At 41.6% G+C, this 21,642-nt stretch overlaps 1 long non-coding RNA gene across 3 annotated transcripts in view; it reads right to left on the reverse strand.

Annotated features, from left to right (window-relative positions):
• Positions 1–771: 771 nt before the first annotated feature.
• The window catches only part of LOC121288799, an 89,601-nt gene continuing 68,730 nt past the window's right edge, over positions 772–21,642 (reverse strand). For 2 of the 3 annotated variants that reach the window (XR_005945456.1, XR_005945455.1), the window contains exon 7: positions 772–1,382. This is a non-coding gene — a long non-coding RNA (uncharacterized LOC121288799). Of the gene's footprint in view, positions 1,383–9,718; positions 10,334–21,642 lie in introns of those variants that run through there. The other variant, XR_005945457.1, reaches the window with a different exon arrangement.

Raw genomic sequence — 21,642 nt, forward strand, 5'->3', positions numbered from 1 at the left:
TGCTTTAATTGATATTTAAATGTCCTTAACAGGCCTTTGACAGTTTGGCAGGTGTGCAACTGAAAATCTAAATGAAGCGCGGTGATGTTGGGACGCCTGCCTGACGTCACCCCTCGTCACTTTACACCGAAAATTCTGGCCAGTGATTTTTCCTGAGAATCCGGAGAAGGTTTGAAACAGTTCAATAACCCCGGTGGTATCTGCAAAACCCCATCAGTGCGGGAAAACTTGATTACTGCAGCACCATTGTAAAATTTAAAGCAAGCCTCTCCTGAGCTGAAAACAGCGAAGGATTCAAGATTTATTTTGCCAGACCAATTTGGACAGATGGAAGGGCCAGACCAGACACAGAATTAGGCATTATGGAGGAGGAGATTTTACGATAGAGAACTGCATCAGGATTAAATAATAAATTTGAGGCTGAGCAAGTTAATAAATTATTGTATTCAATTGGTGTAATTGCCAGCAATGTGATAGCCAGACAAGGCATTAGTGAATCATCTGACAAATATGATGAGGTCATACAATCCTTTGGCAGAACTTTTAACCTATACCTTTACAGACATATTCAGATTTGTAAGGAAAGCACAGGTTAAAAAAGCTATTTTATACTCTAATGTTCACAGTAAGCAGAAAGTCCATGTAAACAGATAGGTGACCTGAGGTCAGGAACACCACACTCTGAAACCAAGTGACAGATGCCACTCCAAACAGATGCTATGGACCTCTCAACAACTCCCCCCAGACGCTTGTCACACTGTGAGCCAACCAGTCTCACTGAACTCCATCTTTCACACGAGGGTTTCCAATCTCCACTTTCGAAGAACTTGCTTTGGAATCTTCTCCCAAGCTATGCTTTCTCTCAGATGCCTTCTACAAGGCTTCACCTCTCGGGTTTCGAATTCTCTTTCTGATGTTCCTCTCCCTGGATCGCCATGTGTATTTAAGCTTTGCCTTCCATGCACTCTCTCTTAAATACTCAGCCATGCCAACATAATATCACTGTTTCACATGCCAATAGTAAAGAGTTATAGACCTTCGGCTGCCTCCTTGGATTTTCTGGCTTCTCGCAAGCCTATTTTGCTTCAAGTCTGTGTCCTGCAGCTTTCTCACTTTAAGCTTGGAGCTTTTCTCTGCTTCTCACTCTTGACTTCACTTAACAGGACCTTTTCCAGATTCCTTGTCCTTTGGCTTAATATAAAGGACATCTTGGGCCTTTCTCTTTTTCCTTTAGGACCTGTTCCCTGCAGTTCCTTCTCTCAGTAGACCGCTGACAACTTGGTGCCTCCATTGGGATCCAGAACTCACTTGACGTTCGTTCTTACTTTAACTTTAGAGCAACTCACCTAAGTTACTAGCAAAATACTGCGGATGCTGGAAATCTGAAATAAAAACAGAAAATGCTTGAAAAACACAGACAGCATCTGTGGCGAGAGGAACAGAGTTAACATTTTGAGTCCGTATGACCCTGAAGAAGTTCCCAATTTTGAATTAGACACAGTCCTTAAATAGAGAACTGTGCCTGACCAGCCTCTGGCAGTAGAAAACAGACACACCATTATATTGCCCAGGAGGGATCAGACTACTAGTCATGGATATACTTCTAGAACTACTCCAATATGGGAATAAGCAGATACTGGAGACACTATATGTGATTCGCAGTCAGGAATTTTACCTCCTGAGCTAAGATGCCTGTGTTGCTCTCAATCTCATCAAAACAGCAGAAGACATTAAGGAACAGACAGTCATTGAATATACCAAATTGGAGACCCTCAAACAATCCAACAGCATTGATGACCTCGACTGGGACTTCAAACAGAAATTTTCGACACTCTTTGCTGAGGCAAATAATCCAAATTTTTTTCCAAAGAGATGAAGATAATATTCTTCAGCCTGAAGAGTAAATTGGCCAGCTGGAGTGCGACCATTACTCTTCATCACTTGGCGAATCTTCAGGGAGGATTAAAGTCGAAATCCAGGTGATAGGAGATGCTGGTACAATCCTGCATTCATCTGTCAATATTGATCCACAATATGCAAGTGTATCCACACCAAACCATCCACCAGAACTGGTGGCCCACAGTGCAAATAACCAAATGTTTTCAGAACTAGAAACAAATCCGAATCAGATCTACATTAGGGGATACTGGCCTTCCTACCACATCAGGGTTACTGGAATTGGAGAGACAGCAAGATGTTAATCAAATACCTTCCACACCTCAGAAGGCCACAATCCAGGATTCCCCAATGCTTCAGGAACTAGGGGCTACACAGAGTCATCGCTATAAAGGCAGAGCATGGTGGATGAAATCATTAAAAAGAACTAGTGTCAATTCAATGATAAAGGATAGGGGAATAGTCAATGTAAAGAAAATCCATGGTATCCAACCATGGAAGGGAAACTATTGATAAAGAAAAGTACAACAACAAGGAGAGGTAGAAAAGGATCAGTATTGAGGGCCACTTTGAACTTCAGAGCCACTGACATGGGGTTTCCACTCACACAGTTGGAGGTGACCTCAGGCCCAATCATTTGACAAACGGAGGTCACGGTCTCCCTGGAGAAGTGGAGCCTCCTTTGGCATTGCACCTCAGACATATTGAGGTAGCTGCATCGCTGCCTGTAAACCCTGGCAGCAGGATAGTGGCATCTTCTGCGACCTTTTCCACCTGGACTACCTGCTGGCCCTGCACCCCTTGTGCCTGCGCCTCTCCTCCCACAGGTCGCTACCCTGAAAGCTGCACTGGGACACCTCGCCTCCTCTCCCTTCTGCCCCTCTCTTCCTCCTCAGAGGAGATGTCTCCAGCGGAGAGCACAAACCCCATTACCACGGTCACAGAAGGCTGATACCTAGATGGGTCCACATGGTCAAAATCCTCCAGGGGCCTTAGAACCGCCAATGATTCCTGAAATGAAGCCTAGAAATGCTAAGAATGAAGCTCAGAACTGGGATGAAGCTGTCAAGTTCAAATAAGCAACCAGCAGCAAACTATCTCCTAAACTCTTCACTACTCACAATGACAATGCTGCTGAACCGTTTTATCCCGCCTTTGGATGAGATTTTGCAAAATGTGGGCTGTCCGCCTGCCTGTTTTGCTTGTGCGATGAGCGCAAAATGGCAGAGGCAACATAAAATTGGTTTCAGTTGGGTTTTCAATGGGCTTAAAGGGCCTCTTAATTAATGGCGGGTGCGGCTCTGACTCACATGCATGCCCGCCAACCTGAAAATTGCGTGTGCGCGGGATGAAGGTGGGACACTCGCTCGACATCTTTTCATGCTATTTTATGCCCTCAAAGTGTAAAATTCAGGCCATAGCTTTTAAGCATGACTGTTGGTTTCAGGCTGATTTTATGATCCTTGGGCCTACCGGTCAGATACACCACAGCCTGAAATTGTTATTCTTCATCACAGTCCAGTGACTTTGTTTATCTGTAAAGAAAAACATCGTGCAGCTTTTAGTAGGCCACTTTAGTTCAAAAAGCCTTTTGGCCTTTGCGATGCATGTTAGTGGATTTGGTCAATATCTGTATAAAGGCATATAATAAACAGCATCCTGTATTTGATTTAAATTATCAATGTTCTGGGGTTGGAAAGCATAGCCAGTTTCAAGCCCAAGTTTTGGTTCAAATAATATTATCATTTCTTACATCTAACAACTCCAAATACTTGGAGTTCTTTCACACAAGCAAGGCATCTGGACAATACAAGTTCCTTCTTATCTATGTGTATGTTTCTGTGTATGTATAGAAATATATATATTATATATCAACACATATATATAGATATGTATCTGCCTATGACTACTCAAGCGTTGGGGGGGGCGGGGTGGTGGGGGGGGTGCGGTGAAGTGACTGGTGAGAGCTTCAACCACAATGGCCTGGTGAGTAGAACAGAAGCTTTAGGCATCAAACAGTGAATATTGTCATGCCAAGAAACAGGCTGTAAATTACAAGAACACTTGCATTGACTTTAGGGGTTTACTAGGGTGTGAGGCAATAGTACAAGTTGCAGCTCACAAAACAAACACAATTCACTATGGTGAAACTGAGGGGTATGATAAAAATAGGTTTCCTTTACAAACAGGTAATTTAGATAAATCCACAGTTAACTTGTGATAGCAGCAGATTCATGATTAACCTGAAAGATAAAGGAACTCAGATGTTTTCTCCACCCTCATCCTCATGTTTATAAGGAAAGATGTGTCTCCAATTGCTAAGTGGTAAACAGGACTTATATAATATCTGTAAAAATACCAAAAGATCCTTGGAAGGAAGTGTGGAGCATATGTATGGAACAGCTTCTCCCATCAGCAACCTGCCAATACATAACAAGAAGATAATAATTTCAAGCTCCTGTTTTATCAGGGCCAGTAGTTTCAGTGTTGGCTGTATTAAGCAGACTGCAGCTGCATGTTCCTAACCACTTCCAGCTTGATTTAATTCCCTCGGCAGCACCCACTGTTGCTGCTGCCACTCCAGCTGAGTTGAAGGGTGGTGAGGTCAGCTGTTGCACTAAGCTGATTATTAAAGAGTGAAAATAATTTTCAAAGATAGAACAGTATGAAGAGCTAGGGGCTCTATTCATATCCGAAACCATTACATATGTGGGAGTGAGAGAGAGGGATAGTGGTGCAGTTCGAGTGAACAAGCGGGGGATTGAACCTCCATTATGTACAGCATATAACAAAATTATCAGCTGCTTATAAAGAACAGCGTAATGATTTTATTACACAAAATTCCCCACTGCTTGGAAAAAAGTAAAAAAAAGCTGTTTTATTTTCACGCAATTGTTATTTACAGCAAAGCTACAAGTGAGCATCGAGCATGTCATCTAGTGCTGCATTATTATTTTAACAATTAAAGTAAAATGAGAAGTAAGTACTGACCTTTTTTATTAAGCCTTGTTTTTAAACCTTGTGAGAGTTGTTATGACAGTCTCCGAAAGGAGAAGCCAGACAACAAAGTACATTGAATATAATAAAAGCAAAATACAGCGGCTGCTGGAAATCTGAATTAAAAACAGAAAATGCTGGAAGTACTCAGCAGGTCTGGCAACATCTGTGGAGGGAGAAACAGAGTTAATGTTTGAGTTGATTATGATGCTTCTTCAGTGGGTGCCAGGGTGTGGATTCCCTGTTGGGGAACAGATTTCTACTATTGGTGCCACTGTGTGGTTTTGGTGAAAATTCCTAATTCCTATATTTGTAGATATCTTTCCTAGCTTCTACTGTCACTCTCTTATATTCCATCAAAACTCACTGGTATAAAGGTAATCCTTACTTGTGTAAGCATGAAAACATACTTAATTCCCAGGCTACTGGTGTTAGAAATGCAATATTGCAGAATTGTAATCCAATGCTGAAGGGCAGAATTTAATCCAGCCAACAGGGGTCTCACCCACTGGCTGGAGAGCTGGCAGGAGCCCCACATTGCTTCTTCTGCGGAAGGCGGGCCATATTAAGTGCCAGTTAGGGATTGAAGTGGCCAGTGGCAGCCCTTCCAGAGCTGCCAGCCAATCAGAGACTGGCAGCTGCTCATTGCCATCTGCGCCACTGAGGGGGCAGTGGTAGCTGCTGGCAGTGCACCCAACACAGGTCTAGGATCAGTGAAGGATCCTGGCTACGGGTGAATGAGGGCAGGATGGGGGTCATGGGGATAAGGTCACTGATGGGGGTTATGGGGGGCATGGCTCTCAGCAAGCTTCCCCCACCCCTCCCCACCCCATCCTGATGCTGGATCCCTTGATCAGTTACTGAGTGCCTTGAACCACCACCGCCCCCCTCTCCTCCGCCACCCCACCCCAACTCCACTCCCCTCACCCAGAGCCTGCAAGTAAACGCAACAGGGTTTACTCTTCAGGCTTTCCGTGTGGCAACTGTTCTGCCTGCAGCTGGTTGAATGCTAGTGGAGGTGGCATGAGACCCTCAAATTGGCATCAATTGCCCACTTAAGGGCCCCAGTTAGCCTCAGGGCGTGAAGACTGTCCATGTGGCACCCACTAAATGATTCCCCAACCCCAAACACATTTCAGGGGAGGGTATTTAATCCTGCTGTAGTTCTTAAACTAATTTGTCTTAATAATACTAAATCTAGGATCTTTTTTAGATAGCAGTGTTTCATGAGAGAAATCTGCTCTTTTCACTTGAATTAGAAGTAGTCAATCAATCAAACCAGTTGGAGGGCAGGATTAGTGATTGTCAACCAATTAGATTGGTTTGAGGGTTGACGTTGTGGTAGCCAACCAGATCAGTTGGAGGGTAGATTTAATGGTTGTCATCAAACAGATTCAACCCAGGAGTAAAAACAAGGGTGGCCACTGGGAAGTGGAATAAAATCTTCTCTGAGATTAAGATTAAGAAAATGGATTGAGCATACTCTGCATCTAACTTGTGTGTGGGATCTTTACTCTGTGCTGAACCCACACTAGGTATGCTTGATGGTGATACTAGGAATAAATTGTAAAATGTTCCTTTCTCCAACTGAGGACCCTTCGCCTCAAATAAAATTAAAATAAGGCATCACTGCAGAGCACATAGAAAGAAAGGGATATAGCATTTATTAAAATTTAAAAGAAGCAACAATTTGGATTCTATGTGAAGAAAAACTTTACTGAATCTATAATTTGACATTCATTTCAACTTGTCAAGGAATTATTTAACATTATACAACCAGGCTCCCTGGTGAAAACATTTGTGTGGCCCTCAGGCAAATCTATCATCAGATTTGAAGTGAATGTATAGACCAAAGGCTATATTGTTCCTTAGTAATGGATTTACCCAAATAGTACTTAAAATTGCACTTCAGCCAATCAGCTGAAGTCTGCTGTGAACCAGCCGAATTTTCATCATTGACCCCTCTTGCTTTCATGGAAGATTGCTAGTGCTATCAGCACCCTCTAAAGGCAGTCTGCCTCGAGAAGGGAGGAAGGCTCTGCACTGCTGTAGTTCTGTGTCTGTAACCATATTATGCTGGAATGTTACATAATCTCTATGGCTGATGTTTCTTCAGGGCAGCAAGCCCAAGCATTTGACAACTCCTCTTGTGCAGTAACTGCCTGCAAATTGGTAAAGGAGGAGTCAGCTTTTTTGGCAGAGGGGGAAGAAATGAAAGCAAAGGGTACAGCATGACTCAGTACCATAAAATTGGTGGCTGTGGCAGCGAGTAATTCTTGCACAGCCACTCCGCTTTGGAAGAAGGTTATTACCACTCCACTTCTAGCCCTTGTTGCATAAAATGCAGGAACTCATCACCGACATGCAGGAGGTGCAATAACGGCTCCACATCTTCTTCCTTCACCTGGAAGTGTGCCTTTACTCACAAGCAAATGTGGAAGGAAGCAGTTTAACTCACACAGTAGGCAAAATTTAATGCCCCCACGGGCAAGCTCAGAGGTGGGAAGGGTTATGTGACCAGGCAGGGCAATGCAAGGTGGAGATCCTGGCACCCTTCCGCCTCTCTCTGATCAAGTCCAGGGCAAGATGGCTTGTGGGCAGCCTTGTCACCCAAAGGCCAATTGAGGCCTTTAAGTGGCTACTTAGGGCCTTGGTGGGTGAAGAATTTGTTATCCCAGGAGACTGCTTGTTGGATTTTTCAGTGGATTACTAGGGTTCCCACACTCATGGGCACACTGTACCCAATTGTGGGACTTGGCAGCAGGAAGGGGAGCACGCCCCCCACCACCCCAGAAAGCCAACACTGCTTCCCTTGCATCTGACTCACTTATCTACCTGCCTCACCAGTGTCCCCCACCCCGCGACCTCCATCCTTACAACACTCACCTCGATCATGGTAGACCCCACTGTAGTACTGGCAGTGGCTGTGGCACCAGAGGTATTGAAGAGTTGCCAGCCTTTGATTGGCTGGCAGCTCCTGGGGGTGGGACTTCTGCCCTATTGGGTGCTTAATTGAACTGGAAGCCTGACATTGCCCAGGTAAGTGCCTGATTGGAATGAAATAGCATTGAGTCTCCTGAAGAAAAGCAACTAGGGGCTTTGCCCACATTAAATTCTAGCTAGTCAGTATTGTTAAAAGGATGTGTTTATTTTAAACAAAAAACAGAAACAAAAAGGTAACCATTTTTAATTTTTCTTTTCTGGCTGGATTTTTTTTAAAAAAACCCCAATAAACTGTAATCTTAATAAGACAACAGGGGACTACTAGCTATCCATAATACACAACTTGTATTTCACCAAATGGGATGTAAAGGGAACAGGCACTCAAAACCCACCTGCACTCCCCCCCACCCCACCATAGGAGTGTGAAAGACCCCAAGTTCCGTCGGCTTTCACACTACCTTGAAACTCGTCAAAAGTTTCTAAGATGAGACATCAAAAATTACCTATTCTATTACACAATAACTATAGCAGACATGGTAATCAAATTCCTCTGGAATATACAGCCAGCAAGGTTTTTTAAGAACTGTTTACCGAGGCAGAGAGCAGAGATTGGAAGAATACACTGAAATGCAGCCATGTCTCTCTCTCGTAAATATTGTGCACAGATTGCAGAGTAACCATCCAGAGAAGAGAAAATCCATTGCAAATGAAAATCTTTTGAGGATAAATCATGAAAATCTGTTCTGTACAGCTACACCTAGGAAGACAAATGTACAAAATGGCCACAATGTGGAATCACTGCATCAAAAGCAGCCAAAGGGAAGTTAACTGTATATTTCTTTGATTGTTTGTCTTCTTCATAAACTGAAAAAAAAAAATCTTTCAGTCTATTCACGTATTCTATCACTTGTACTAGTGTGTATAGGTGGGCCCAAGGAATGGGTGTGATGCACGAATGAGGGTTACGATTTACTTAATTTTTTTTAAATTTAGGAAGTAGGGTCAATAAACTTACCTTGTTCTCTGATTTAAACTCAGGAAACCTGTCTGACTAATTCTTTATAATCTGAAAGCGTATATAGTGGAACTCCTGCAGTATTGGCAAAGCACATCCTCCCTAATCTCACAACTAAACCCAATTACAGCCAGACCTGGAGTGGTAAATTAGGGAAGTCAATTTTTACCCCTCCCTTATGTGGTCATAACAGTATCTTAGTATCATTACACCCAGGAAATGAAATGCATTCCACGTGAATCTATGCAGTGAGCCTTAATTTTTTCCTACATTTTTTTAAAGGGGAAATGGCCTACATCCAAACAAATCTATCCTCCTAATTTCTGCTGCAAATTATCAGCCGGCCACTTTAGAACATCCTACCATTTTAAGAGAAGTGGAAGCTAAGATTGAAAGGCATCTGAAGCTGGGCTGCAAGAAAGGTATGGAGGACTTAAACACTGTGACCATTGTTCAGATTTGTTTTAAATGAAATGTTTTTGTCATTGACGGAACAGGTACCAAATGATTTGGGCAAAGTGCTGGAATATCTATGTGAAATAATAATGAATAATCCCCAAATGGAAAGGCTTTCTGCTGTGGACCAGATGATGCCCACATTCTAGGAATGTGAGTGTCACTGGCCATTCCTAATTGTTCATTCAAAAGGTGGTACAGAGCCTTTTTGGACCGCTGCAGTCCATCTGGTGTAGGTACACCCACAGTACTCTTAGAGATGGAGCTCCATGATTTTGACCCAGCGACAGTGAAGGAATGGCGAAATGTTTCCAAGTCACAATGGTGCGTGGCTTGAAGGGGAACTTGCAGATGGTGATGTTCTCAAGCATCTGCTGCCCTTGTCCTTCTAGGTCTCAAGCATCTGCTGCCCTTGTCCTTCTAGGCTGTGGGTTTAGAAGGTGCTGTCGAATGAGCCCTGGTGAGTTGCTTGGTATCTTGTAGATACGAAAGCTGCCATGGTGTGTTGGTGATGGAGGGAGTGACTGTTTAAGGTGATGGATGAAGTGTCAATCAAGTGGGTTGCTTTGGGTGGAATCACCCCAGATTTGCACTAAGTGCAGTAGCAGGCAGGAAAAAGGATGTTTTACCTGCCAGCCGCAATGGCGGCTTTTCATGCTATTATCATCCCATTCCCACCTCAATAATTATGTTCACAGAAAACACACTGGGTAGCTGGTAGGGCAGCCTCTGATTAACCCTAACCCCGCCGTCACCTCAGGCCTTCAGTAAACTGGGCACCATATTTAAAGGCCACGTCTGCACAGAGCTAGCACTCTTCAAAGGATAGGAAGCTGCCAGGAACTGATGGCTGCTAAAGAGAGAAAAATTGCTTCCCCTAGACTTAGCGACACCTCCCTCGAGTGCCAGCTGGATGCAATGGAAACCTGCAACGATATCCTCTATCCCCGCTCTGGGAGAAGGCCAACAAGCAAGGTCACCAATCCAGCATGGAAGGCGGTGACAGCGGTGATCAGCACCAATGCCCTGCAAAAGAGAACAGCAGGGAGAGGATGAATAGTCTTATCCATTCCTCCAAGGTAAATCACTCTTCTCATCACTCTCAACTCACACACTCACAAGCACATCACACATCACAGGGATCTCACACCTCAAGGGGCAACACCACTAACTCTCACACACATCCTCACATCTCTAGCTGGCTCATATCCTCTAGTGCTCGTGCCCTCCTCCTGTCCATGGTTCCGCTAAGCACACAAACATTCCACGCAGTGCCATACATCCTGCTCAAACTCTCACCATCTATTTTCATGCAGGAGAAACTGACTCACATGAGCAGGGAGAGGTGCCAGACCAGGGGTGAAGTGGCTCACATTAGGCCCCTGACTCACTTTGAGGAGTGTGCCATCATATGTTCTCATTTGTCTCAGACACAAGTTAACAATCGCTTAAATGAACCAAATTTATTGGTGCATGCAGAAGGTCATGGGACAGCTCTGGCCTTGACCCCTGATTACCTCAGCATAGATGTTCCAGGTCTTTCTGCACACTCAGCAACTCCCAGATCAAATCACCAGTTATATAACAGGCAATAACGAAGTCAGAAAATTATCCAGCAGTATCTCTTCTTCAGAAAGCACTTATTCAAGAGTCACCATTAACATAATTATTCTCCTTGTAGAAAACATATTGGAAAAACACTGCTGCCATTGTGTAGTAAATTGTCAGATATCACAAGGGACAGAGACAGTGCTCCTCCAAATATCCAGAAAAATGGATTCTTAATGAAGCCAGTGACAGACAACTCCTGGATTCTGTTGACTTAAGAACTCTTAAAGCTAATCCTTGACCTATATTGCCAACTTTAAACCTTCAGCACTTTGGAGTACATTAAATGTTAAATCAATCTGAGGTATAATTTCATGGCACTCTTGGTGGAAGCCTTGACTGTTGACCTTAATTTTCAGTTATATGAAAATCCTCCGAAGTATGAACCTATATCCAGCATGTGCTGCTGATAAGCCGAGTTCCTCACAAGGAGTCTGATTTTGGAAAATGATCTGCCCTGCATTCATTTTATAATGTTTAAAATCCTCAATATATATCTTCAATCTTATTTACATATATGCTTCTTCCTCTTAGTGATTGTTTCACTAATGATATCATGAGCTAAGCTTCAGGTCGACAGGTGTTTTGTGACTGGAAGGTTGTTTGCAGTCGGGTTCCAAAGGGCTCAGTGCTGAATCCCTTGTCTTTTGTGGTATACAGAAATGATTTAGCATTAAGTATAAGGGACATGATTAAAAAGTTAGCAGTTGATACAAAAATTGGCTGTATGGTTGATGGTGGGGAAGAAAGCTGTATAATTAAGGAAGATATCAATGGATTAACCAGGTAGGCAAAAAAAGTAGCAATGGAATTCAATCCAGAGAGGTATAAATTAATGCACTTGGGGAGAGCAAACAAGGAAATTGAATACACAATAAATGGTAGGACATTGAGAAGGGTAGAGGAGCAGAAGGATCTTGGAATGGGTGCTCACTAATCCATATAACATGACAAGTAGGTGCGGTGGTTAAGAAAGTTACTTTGCTTTATTGACCGAGGCATAGAACATGAGTGCATCGAGGTAATGCTAGAAATTTATAAAACCCTAGTAAGCAAAGGTACTGTGTACAATTCTGGTCACATTACAGGGTGTGATTGCTTTAGAGAGGGTACAGAGAAGATTTAGGAGGATGTTGCCAGGGGTCAAAAAAATTAGCTATGAGGAAAAATTGGATAGGCTGGGGTTGTTTTCTTTGAAATAGAGGAGGCTGAGGCGAGATTGAAAAGAAGTATGCAAAATGAGGGACCTTGACAGAGTGGATATGGAAGGACCTATTTCCATTAGCAGAGAGGTCACCAGGGGGCATAGATTTAAAGTAATTTGCAGAAGGATTAAAGGGAGTTGAGGAGAAATGGTTTTAACTAGAGAGTAGAGGGGCTCTGGAACTCACTGCCTGAAAGGGTGGAAGAGGCAGAAAGCCTTATCTCATTATAAAATGTGTTATGCATGGATATGCATTAGAAGTACCATTACCTACGAAGCTTAATAGGATTTTTTCCAACCAGCAGAGATATGATGAGCTGATTGGCCTCCTTCCCTGCTGTGATTTTCTATAATTCTATAACTAAGCTCCTCACATTATCCAATAATATCCTCAGAAGAACCATTAATATGAGTAAAATAAGACAGCAAAATAATTTTTACCAATGAAATATAAGGTGAAGATGTAGAATTTTGTCCATTTGAACACTGGCTCATTAGGTAACTCACTGGCTCTTAGAAGTTTCAAAAGTCTGACTTTTGTCGTTACTACCTTAGATTTGAAATTGACCTTAAAATTATGCCAATATCACATTTAATGAACATTCCAGATCCTAAATGAGCAAACTGTTAATTAAAGAACGAGATTCTTTTTAAATGATATCCCTTTCTCCTCATCAATGTTTGCCTATTTAAAAGAACACTAATTAATCTTTCAATGTAATTCATTGACACTTTGGAACCTCCTGAGGATATGATAAGGTACTATGTATAAATGGAAGTCTTTTTATCATGGTTTTCTCATCACATTCAAGTGAGATGCTGGGCAGGTGCTCACTATGCAAGGTTTGCTATAGGGGTAGCTCTCCCACCCTGTGTGGGGCATGTTCATCTTCCAATACTTTCCTTACCATATGAGGAATTACATGTGCTAATCTACATCTCTCTGCTTTACTGTGAACAAATTCAGATCCCTAGTGTACACTGTTGTTCCGGTATTAAGTAAATTTTAAAACCACGTCTCATGTTATTATCATGGGTATCTTTGAAAGAAAGTACAATTAAGATGTAATTCTATATGGGAAAACTACAGGCTTGATTTGGGGAGGAAACTGTGGCATAGTGGTATTTTCACTGGACTGGTATTCTAGGGACCCTGGGTAACACTCTGAGGACCTGGGTTCAAATCCCACCATAGCAGATAGCAAAATTTGAATCCAATAAATATATGGAATTAAAAGTCTCATGATGACCATGAAACTATTGAAGAAACCCATCTGGTTCACTGATGTCCTTTAGGGAAGGAAATCTGATGTCCTTACCTAGTGTGGCCTCCATATGACTCTGCACTCACAATGAGCCTCTGAAAAAAGGGCAATAAATGCTGGTCTAGCCAGCAATGCCCACATCCAATCAATAAATATAAATCAAAGATTTTAAATGTAAATTGCATGCAATATCTACTGAGTCTTTTTGGAGAGCAATTCAGTTACAGGATTCAATGAGTATTTTGAGATATTGTTGTAGCTGGTAGAAGTATTTCCATACTTACAAATCACAAAGAATGGTTTACTAAAAGATCAAAGACCAAATGCTTCCTCCATTAATTTGAGTCTGTGTTATTCTTCCTTCAGTTATTTTTCCAAGAAGGGAGATCGAGCCGTGCTTGAATTTCAGGTAGTCAAAGAGGAACAACTCCTGTTCCTGCTGAACTGAGCCAGTGCAGTCTATATCAACTGTTATCAGCTCAGTAGGCACAGAAGGTTGAGCCCGATTCTTCCAGTTGTTGATAGTGTTTCAGTCAGTAACCTGGATAATTCAAGCAACACTTACAAAGAAAGTTCGACAGCGTTTTCCTAACCCACTACCTCTACTGCCTGGAAGCACAAGGGCAGCAGGCGCAAGGGAACACCACCACCTCCAAGTTCTCCATCGAGTCATATTTCCAAATCAGCGTAGTGTATATCACCTTTCCTTCTTCGTCACTGGGTGAAAGTCATGGAAATCCCACGATACCAGCATCGTGGGTGAACCTACACCACATGTACTGCAATGGTTCAAAAAGGTGGCTCACTACTACTTTCTGAAGGGCATTTAGGAATGGGCAATAAATGCTGGCCTTGCCAGCAATGCACACATGCAATGAACAAATAAAACAAACTTCTCTGTAGCACTGCAACCAGAGTTGCTAGGTCCTTCTTTATGGCCAACACCAAAACAACATCTCTGTTGACAGCTGGTGGGCTTAGTGGGGTGGAATAACTTGGATTAGAAAAATATATTTTGTGGATACAGGGGTGGGCCAGGGCTCTACAGTAACATTGTTCAGATCATTAGGTGCTTTACGTTTATTGCGTGTGTTATAATAGTGCTGCACTATTCTGTGTTGGCTGTTTAAGACTAAATTGTGGTCCAGTTTCTGGAGTGCATCATGCAACATCCGCATGGATCTTCTCTTCATCTACCACTTATGCTGTTTCTGTGCCTGTGTATGCACTAATAAGAAATTAATTTGGAGAGTAATTATCTAATTATGCTAATTGGAACACAGAATATAAGCAATTTACTGTTAGCTGTATACAGCAGAGCACCTAGTGCATGGAGAAAACATTTCCTGTGATACTGGTTTTGGGATGGGTCAGGCAGGAGGCACTGGGGACACATCCAAGAAAGAATACCAATGTAAAGCCAGTTTAACTAGTCCTCCTTAATGGAAATCATCTTTCATGGAACTCAACATTAAATATACTTAAACTTATTACTTCAATCTGTCATGCAATAGGTTTGGCAACCATATTTAAGAATGGTCTAATGCCGTTCACATTCAGTACTAAGTCATTACTTGTCCGTGTTCCCTTCCCTTCATTAAAGAATACCTAGTCCTTATTTTTAACCTAGAAGTGTTTTGAAATAAGTGCAAGGTTAAGGGATAGGTTATTTCAAAATGAATAGAAAGTGGAGAAGTTACAGCTGAAAGCATTTTTGCTGCGGTGGACAATTGTATGAAAGACTAATAAAAACCAATGAATAAACAATAAATGTATACGTTCCTTTGTAACATTTAATGCTATTTCACACATTGGATTAATATATAAATATAGTGATGCTGAGTTGTAATATTTGTAATTTTTATACAATCCAATATATAGCATTTTAATAAAAGATAGAACACACTTTATGCTGCTACTGAGAGGACCATTTTTTAAATAATTATGTTTTTTTTTAAAAAACCTTAAACAGTTTCTGTTATCTAGCTAATTCTGTCCACCTCTACACCAACCTAAATAACACATCAGCCTAAAATTGACACAATGCTATAATATTTTACATTTATATCTAATTTCCAAGTCTGCTATTTAAACAGAGAAGTTAACCCGTTTAACATAATAATTTTGCACAAGCTAATTTTGGGGCTATTTATCTCACAGTGGCTGTCTTTTTTATTGTTTGTTCATGGGACAAAATGCCAGCATTTATTGCCCATCCTTAATTGCCCTTGAGAAAATGGTGCTGAGCTGCCTTCTTGAACCGTTGCAGTCCATGTGGTGTAAGCGCACCCACAATACCCCGTGGGAGGGAGCTCCAGGATTTTGACCCGGTGACAGTGAAATGGATTAAGTTTCAGATATACTAGAATTTAACTGACAGATTTTTTTGTAGTACAATTGAGCATAACGCACCTATCAGCAATCTTACCAACAGGGGTGTACTAGATTTCATTTGGCAAAGTCCCATTTGCTTATTTATTTCTTAGGAAAATTCTTGTGTTTATCAACACAACATGAACTGTGAGGAATGGACTCTTTCTCGCTTTTGTTAGGGATGAAGATGTTTTTCATTTACTGACAAAAATTATTTTAGTTTAAGAACAAATCTCCTATGTTAACAAGAACTGTGACATAATCTCCCTGTGATGAGAGACTGCTATGAACAGTTCACATTAATAACTGTTCTCAGTGGCTACAATTCCCTCTTGAAAAGTCTGATTCCTCTGACTATGAATTGAGAAAAATGGATTCGTGTAGGGAACTAGATATAAGAGGTTTGTAGCTTACAGTTTACGGAGGGACAATATTCAGTTGAATTGCCACGTAGCACTAAATGTTATTAAGTGCTATAACTATTAAATCTGCATATTTGCTGGGGTCTGTGTTTTCAGTACTTAGAAATTTATTATATTTAATATTCATACAATCCAAACACAACACAGCACACACAGAGATAAAAACAAATTACAGAAGCTGCCTTAAAGTATTTTTCAGAGGTATGCTGTCCATTATGCAATCAAAAAATCTCTTATTACAGTTATAAATAAATTACAGCTCGTGCAACCTCTAAGGGCCCAGTGTGAGTCTACACAATGCCTGCCATCCTATCTATCAAAGGACACTTATAGGACCCCAGGGATAATGTGCTGTGCTAAATGCAAATCAAAGGAGGCTCCAGTGCTTCTGAATGATTCTTCCTTTGGGTGAAACTCAGGTGAAATATGCTCTATACTCTTTGGTTGGCGTGGCCAGCAGGACATGGGCAGATACAGCCTGTCTCCAATTACATTAACAAGTTCCATTCCACTGCTACCATGCTTGAAAACTATCCATGAACATAAAATGGCCACCCTTTGTCTCTAAACAACATTTTGAAAACACAAACCTAGAAAGAACAAAGGAAGATATTACTTCACCTTCATAAATAATTTAGATCATGTGGGGACATTTTTGTGTTCATCAAAGTGGGGATGTAAACTCTGAGAAAAGGGCCCCTTTCTCACTTTCAATTGGGATCCCAGAGAATTTAATTTGTTTTGCATTTAAATTACTGGCAAAAAAAAGGTCTAAGAAGAAACTCCAATCTTTTCTGAAACAGCAGAAGCAAGCAGCACAACAACTCTACTGGTGACAAAAGGCTGTTGTACCCAAAGAAAACAAGCCATACCCAAGTGCAATTCAAGTGAACTCCATTTACTAGGAAGCTCAGAACTATTAGCCATGAACATGACATTTTGTTTGCCTCTTTCACTTTTTCAAACATAAGCAAATAGCTCCAAGAAAACATTGTCCTTACGAGGAAGAATTCAAGCTTTAAAAAAAAAAATCAGATGGGGATGATATTTCTGAGCAATTAAGGCTTCCCAAAGTATGGATAGTTATGAGCTATGGATACAAGATTACTAGGAGATAAAAACAAAAAACTGTGGATGCTGGAAATCCAAAACAAAAACAGAATTACCTGGAAAAACTCAGCAGGTCTGGCAGCATCGGCGGAGAAGAAAAGGGTTGACATTTCGAGTCCTCATGACCCTTCAACAGAACTGAGTGAATATTAGGAGAGGGGTGAGAAATATAAGCTGGTTTAAGGTTTGGGGGGGGAGGGGTGGGGGAGAGAAGTAGTGGGGGGTGTTGTGGTTGTAGGGACAAGCAAGCAGTGATAGGAGCAGATAATCAAAAGATGTCACAGACAAAAGAACAAAGAGGTGTTGAAGGTGGTGATATTACTAGGAAGTTAGTTTGGATCAGCTCAAACATGTTTCAATTAGGTTCCATTGTGCTGTCAAAGAGAGGAGCTTGTGTTGGTTAGGGCTCAGTTCAAACTTGGTCCCAGATATGAAAGAGTAGTGTACTGACAGGCTTGCATGGAGCAAGAACACCAGTGGGGGTCTGTTGGGTGGAGTGCCCTGTTTGTGCTGTAAATACCTAGTAATTGTAAAACTTAAATATGAGGATAATTAAACTTTTCAAACAAAAAAAAATACAGTTGTGAGTTGAAACCCAACTCTCTCCTTTGCCTGGATTCACCGATTGAAGGTTTATTTTTAGCAGAGCCAGAAATGGAACATTCCTTTAATACCAAACATTGTTATCCTGAGGGATCTCAGTATTGAAAGAGTTGTAAAGTATATTTATAATACAATATAATGCAATCTACTGTTTACATGGTGATGCACATTCGGGTAACAGTTTTCTGTGAGTGAAAAGCTGTTTCAGGTAGGTCCTATTTTTAGAACAGTACAAGCTTTTAAAATGTTTTATGGCACCAAATGGTGTGTGAGCATGGTTCATTCTCTCTTCACTTACATTTTTTCCATACATTTAGCCCATCTCTGCTCTACTTGATACCTGTGTAAATAGTTGAGGAGAAATTTTCCAGACCCTTTGGAACCAGATCCAATGGAATGTGAATGTTTTTTAAGAGATATTTTACAATGTTACCCAGGAATAAAAATGAAACACAATTTAAAGGTGTCTGGACTTTATAAGACTAGGTCGTGCTCTCATTTTGCCTTGTCATTCCACCTGTGCTGTAGTTGATTGTTCTCCCATCAGTTGTACTCCAATTTCATATCAATGACTATTTCTGCTGATTCTAAAACCTCGACCACTCATTTGCTGATGACCCCCTGCAACATTCTTCTGATCGCATGCCTTCAGTAATCATAAGAAACAGTTATCTTCTCTTAAATTTGATGATTCCACTATTTTTTGGTATTTTGTTATTCTCTTTTGATGCCAAGTGGAACTTCTACACTTCTCTGTTGCAAAAGCTGCCTTCCAGGTACTTGGTTCCTCCTTTCAACCCAAATACTTATTTTCCCCACCACGCTTCTTAATGCTTTATAAAACCCACGTCCACTCAACACTGTTCCCATATGCTGGGAGGTTCTTCTAACACCTCTTGTACAGTCCTGGGTCAGATACAAAAAAAGTTGATGATCTGACAACTGATCCCTCATTCACCTCTATCCTGCAAACTCACTCCTCATTACAAATCCCCTCCACCTCATTGTTACTTCTTTGTCAGTGATGCTCCAAACTTTCTTCCCTCGTTACTCATTGGCTCCAAATTTAGCATGTCCTCCCAACACTTAGTACGCTGACTATGTTGAAATTCATTGAATCTTACTATCCTTCCTTTTGTAAAACTGAGCATTCAAGATACAAGTTTGGCTCCTCTCTTTCGTCACTTGCTGATTTATGCTCTTTTATTTGATGATATTTTACACAATGGGCCAGATTTTTCTGTGGGCTTTGGGATCCTGAAGTTGGAAGGGTGTCCTAAGCCCACTTGCTGGCATCTCCCTCAATGGAGCAATATTCCCAGAGGAGGACATCTAATTGGCTACCTCTGTGTTCACTGTCCTAGTCAGGCCCTTGATGCTGCAGGCCCAATCAGAGGGCTGGCAGTTCTACCAGGTGAGGCAGATCGGGAATTGTAGGAGGCCTGTATGCAAATAAAATATGAGGGCTGAAGCTGTTAGGCCCTTCAGAGTGGAGGGGAACCCCTCTCCAGATGAATTGCTTGGGCCGCAGCCTCATCGCTGGGGTATGGAGCCTTCAGCTCCGATGGCCCCCCAGCCTGCTGCATGAATACCGGCTTCATTGTGGCTTCCACATATGGCAGGGGTGCCGCTCCGGTGCTGGCAAAAGGCCGGCTTGGCCACATAATCGCTCCTAATTGGGGCTTTAATGATGTTAATTAGCTGTCACTGTACCTAATACCAGTCTGCTCCAAGAAAGATCCCAGCGGCACAAATAGATCAGGGAGCTGTCCCAAAGCAGTTCCCCCCATTTTCCTGGCCTGCACCCCCACCTCCAAGCCCCCTACCATCCAACTAAGAAAATCCGACCCCCTGAGTCTTGGCCCTTCACTTAGGATTCTCAGTTAAATAATGACATGCATTTATTTCTCAGTCTTATACAAAATATTATAATTACCTCAGTAATCTGTCACCTCCACATACAATTTAATTCACATCCCAGCCACATAACTGAATTTTCAAGTGGCATTATCTTTTTATTCTGCTGAAATTATTTCAGTTATTGACTGCTGATATAAATAAAAGATTGACAATTAAATGATTCTACTTATTGACTTACCACACATAAGGAAGGAAATGAATACAGTGGTGGGAGCAGAGGGAGGTGTGGCATTGATGTTTCTATATTTCCCTTGCACAGGAACATAGGACTGTCTCCATGACCTGAGTTTGAATCCAGGCAAACTGATTCTTCTCCTGCTGTTGCTCATAAGATTTCCAAAATTTGGAATAGTCACAACTTGCAATACTCCACAACGTGGGAAATAAATGTTGAGGAACAATTCACATTAGGACAGTATGATATCAAGAAAACACATGAGTAAATGGGTGACATTAATCTGATCAAACGCTGTTGACATCTTTGGAGAGGTGGTATCTGAGAAAATAAAAATTATTGGATATTTGGATATTGACCCAAGATCCTCACTTATGTCTCCCTTGATCTAGCATGCGGTTTTAATCATCTTATGGAACTCAAGTCTTCTGGAAACATTGCACTGGATCACACAACACAAGAAAGTTAATTAGCACTAGCAAGACCTGTGAACCGACTGACATAAACCTGCACTGACATCTGAACCGCAAATCGTCGTCTGGAAATCTCTCGAGTTTGACCCCCTGAGGTGCGGAACTTAGCCACTGTGAACATGAAGGCATTCAAAGATCTGTTCACAGAGTTAGCTAAGTCCTTCACCGCACAGGGCTCAGAGACAAAATCCCTCCTCCAGGCTCCCTTATTGTCTCCATGTAGCCATGCACTTCATAATCTGAAACAGCTGATGCTGAGCAGCAAGAAACCCTTGCACGCTAAGGAGGCAGGCATGAATTAACTCCTCATATCAATACCTGAGACAGAACTTTCATTGTTTTCAATGAAATCTAACACCTAATAATGGGACCAAACACGTTCTCTGTAAATTTTCTTGGAGAGGAAGGAAGAGCAACTGAACATTTTTGAGCATTTTATTTTGCAATGATTTACAGGGGATAATTTTACTGATTGGAAAATTATGAGCAATGCACATCCAAGTTGTATTGACAATGGGTGAGACTCCTGACCCTCAAAATGGATTGGTAGAATTACCCTCATAATGTTCTCCCAGTGTGTTAATAGTTTTTTCAAGTTGAGTGATATTATTGTGCTGACGAGTTTTCAGACAGCCAGACCCTAGGACAACTGAGGAACAATTGGCTCTGCAAATAGCCCTTTAACATCAACATATTATTCTCCCTAAAAATTAATTTTGTTAAAAGATGAACTTAAGAATAAAAGCTTTCTCAACAAAACTCTTTGTGACACTGGTGTAGCGATAATGTAAAATGAGCAATATTGGGCACTTGTTAAAGCACCTCTCCAGATTTTCAGTTCCATTGACTCCAATAGATGTTTACTGAGTGGTCAAACTGATATCATATGCTCTACACTAATACCTAAAGTCAAAATGATTCCCCTTGCCAGCTCCCATCCTTCCGAAAGATGTCATACAGGTCAAAGAAACTCTTAATGTGTGACAAACAGGAGCTGCTATGTTATATCACGCTACCATCAGAGTGGAAGATGATAAACTAGACGGATCCTGATCTTTTCTCCTCTAGCAGTCCCTGTGTTTACTATGAGGTGGATGGGGTTCATCATTCTCACTTGTTCCCAATGGCAAATTTTCTTCTAGGAACGGTCGGTAATAGCTGGTGACAGGTTGGTAATCCCTG

This window comes from Carcharodon carcharias, chromosome 16 (assembly GCF_017639515.1).
Source record: "Carcharodon carcharias isolate sCarCar2 chromosome 16, sCarCar2.pri, whole genome shotgun sequence".
Classification (NCBI taxonomy): domain Eukaryota; kingdom Metazoa; phylum Chordata; class Chondrichthyes; order Lamniformes; family Lamnidae; genus Carcharodon; species Carcharodon carcharias.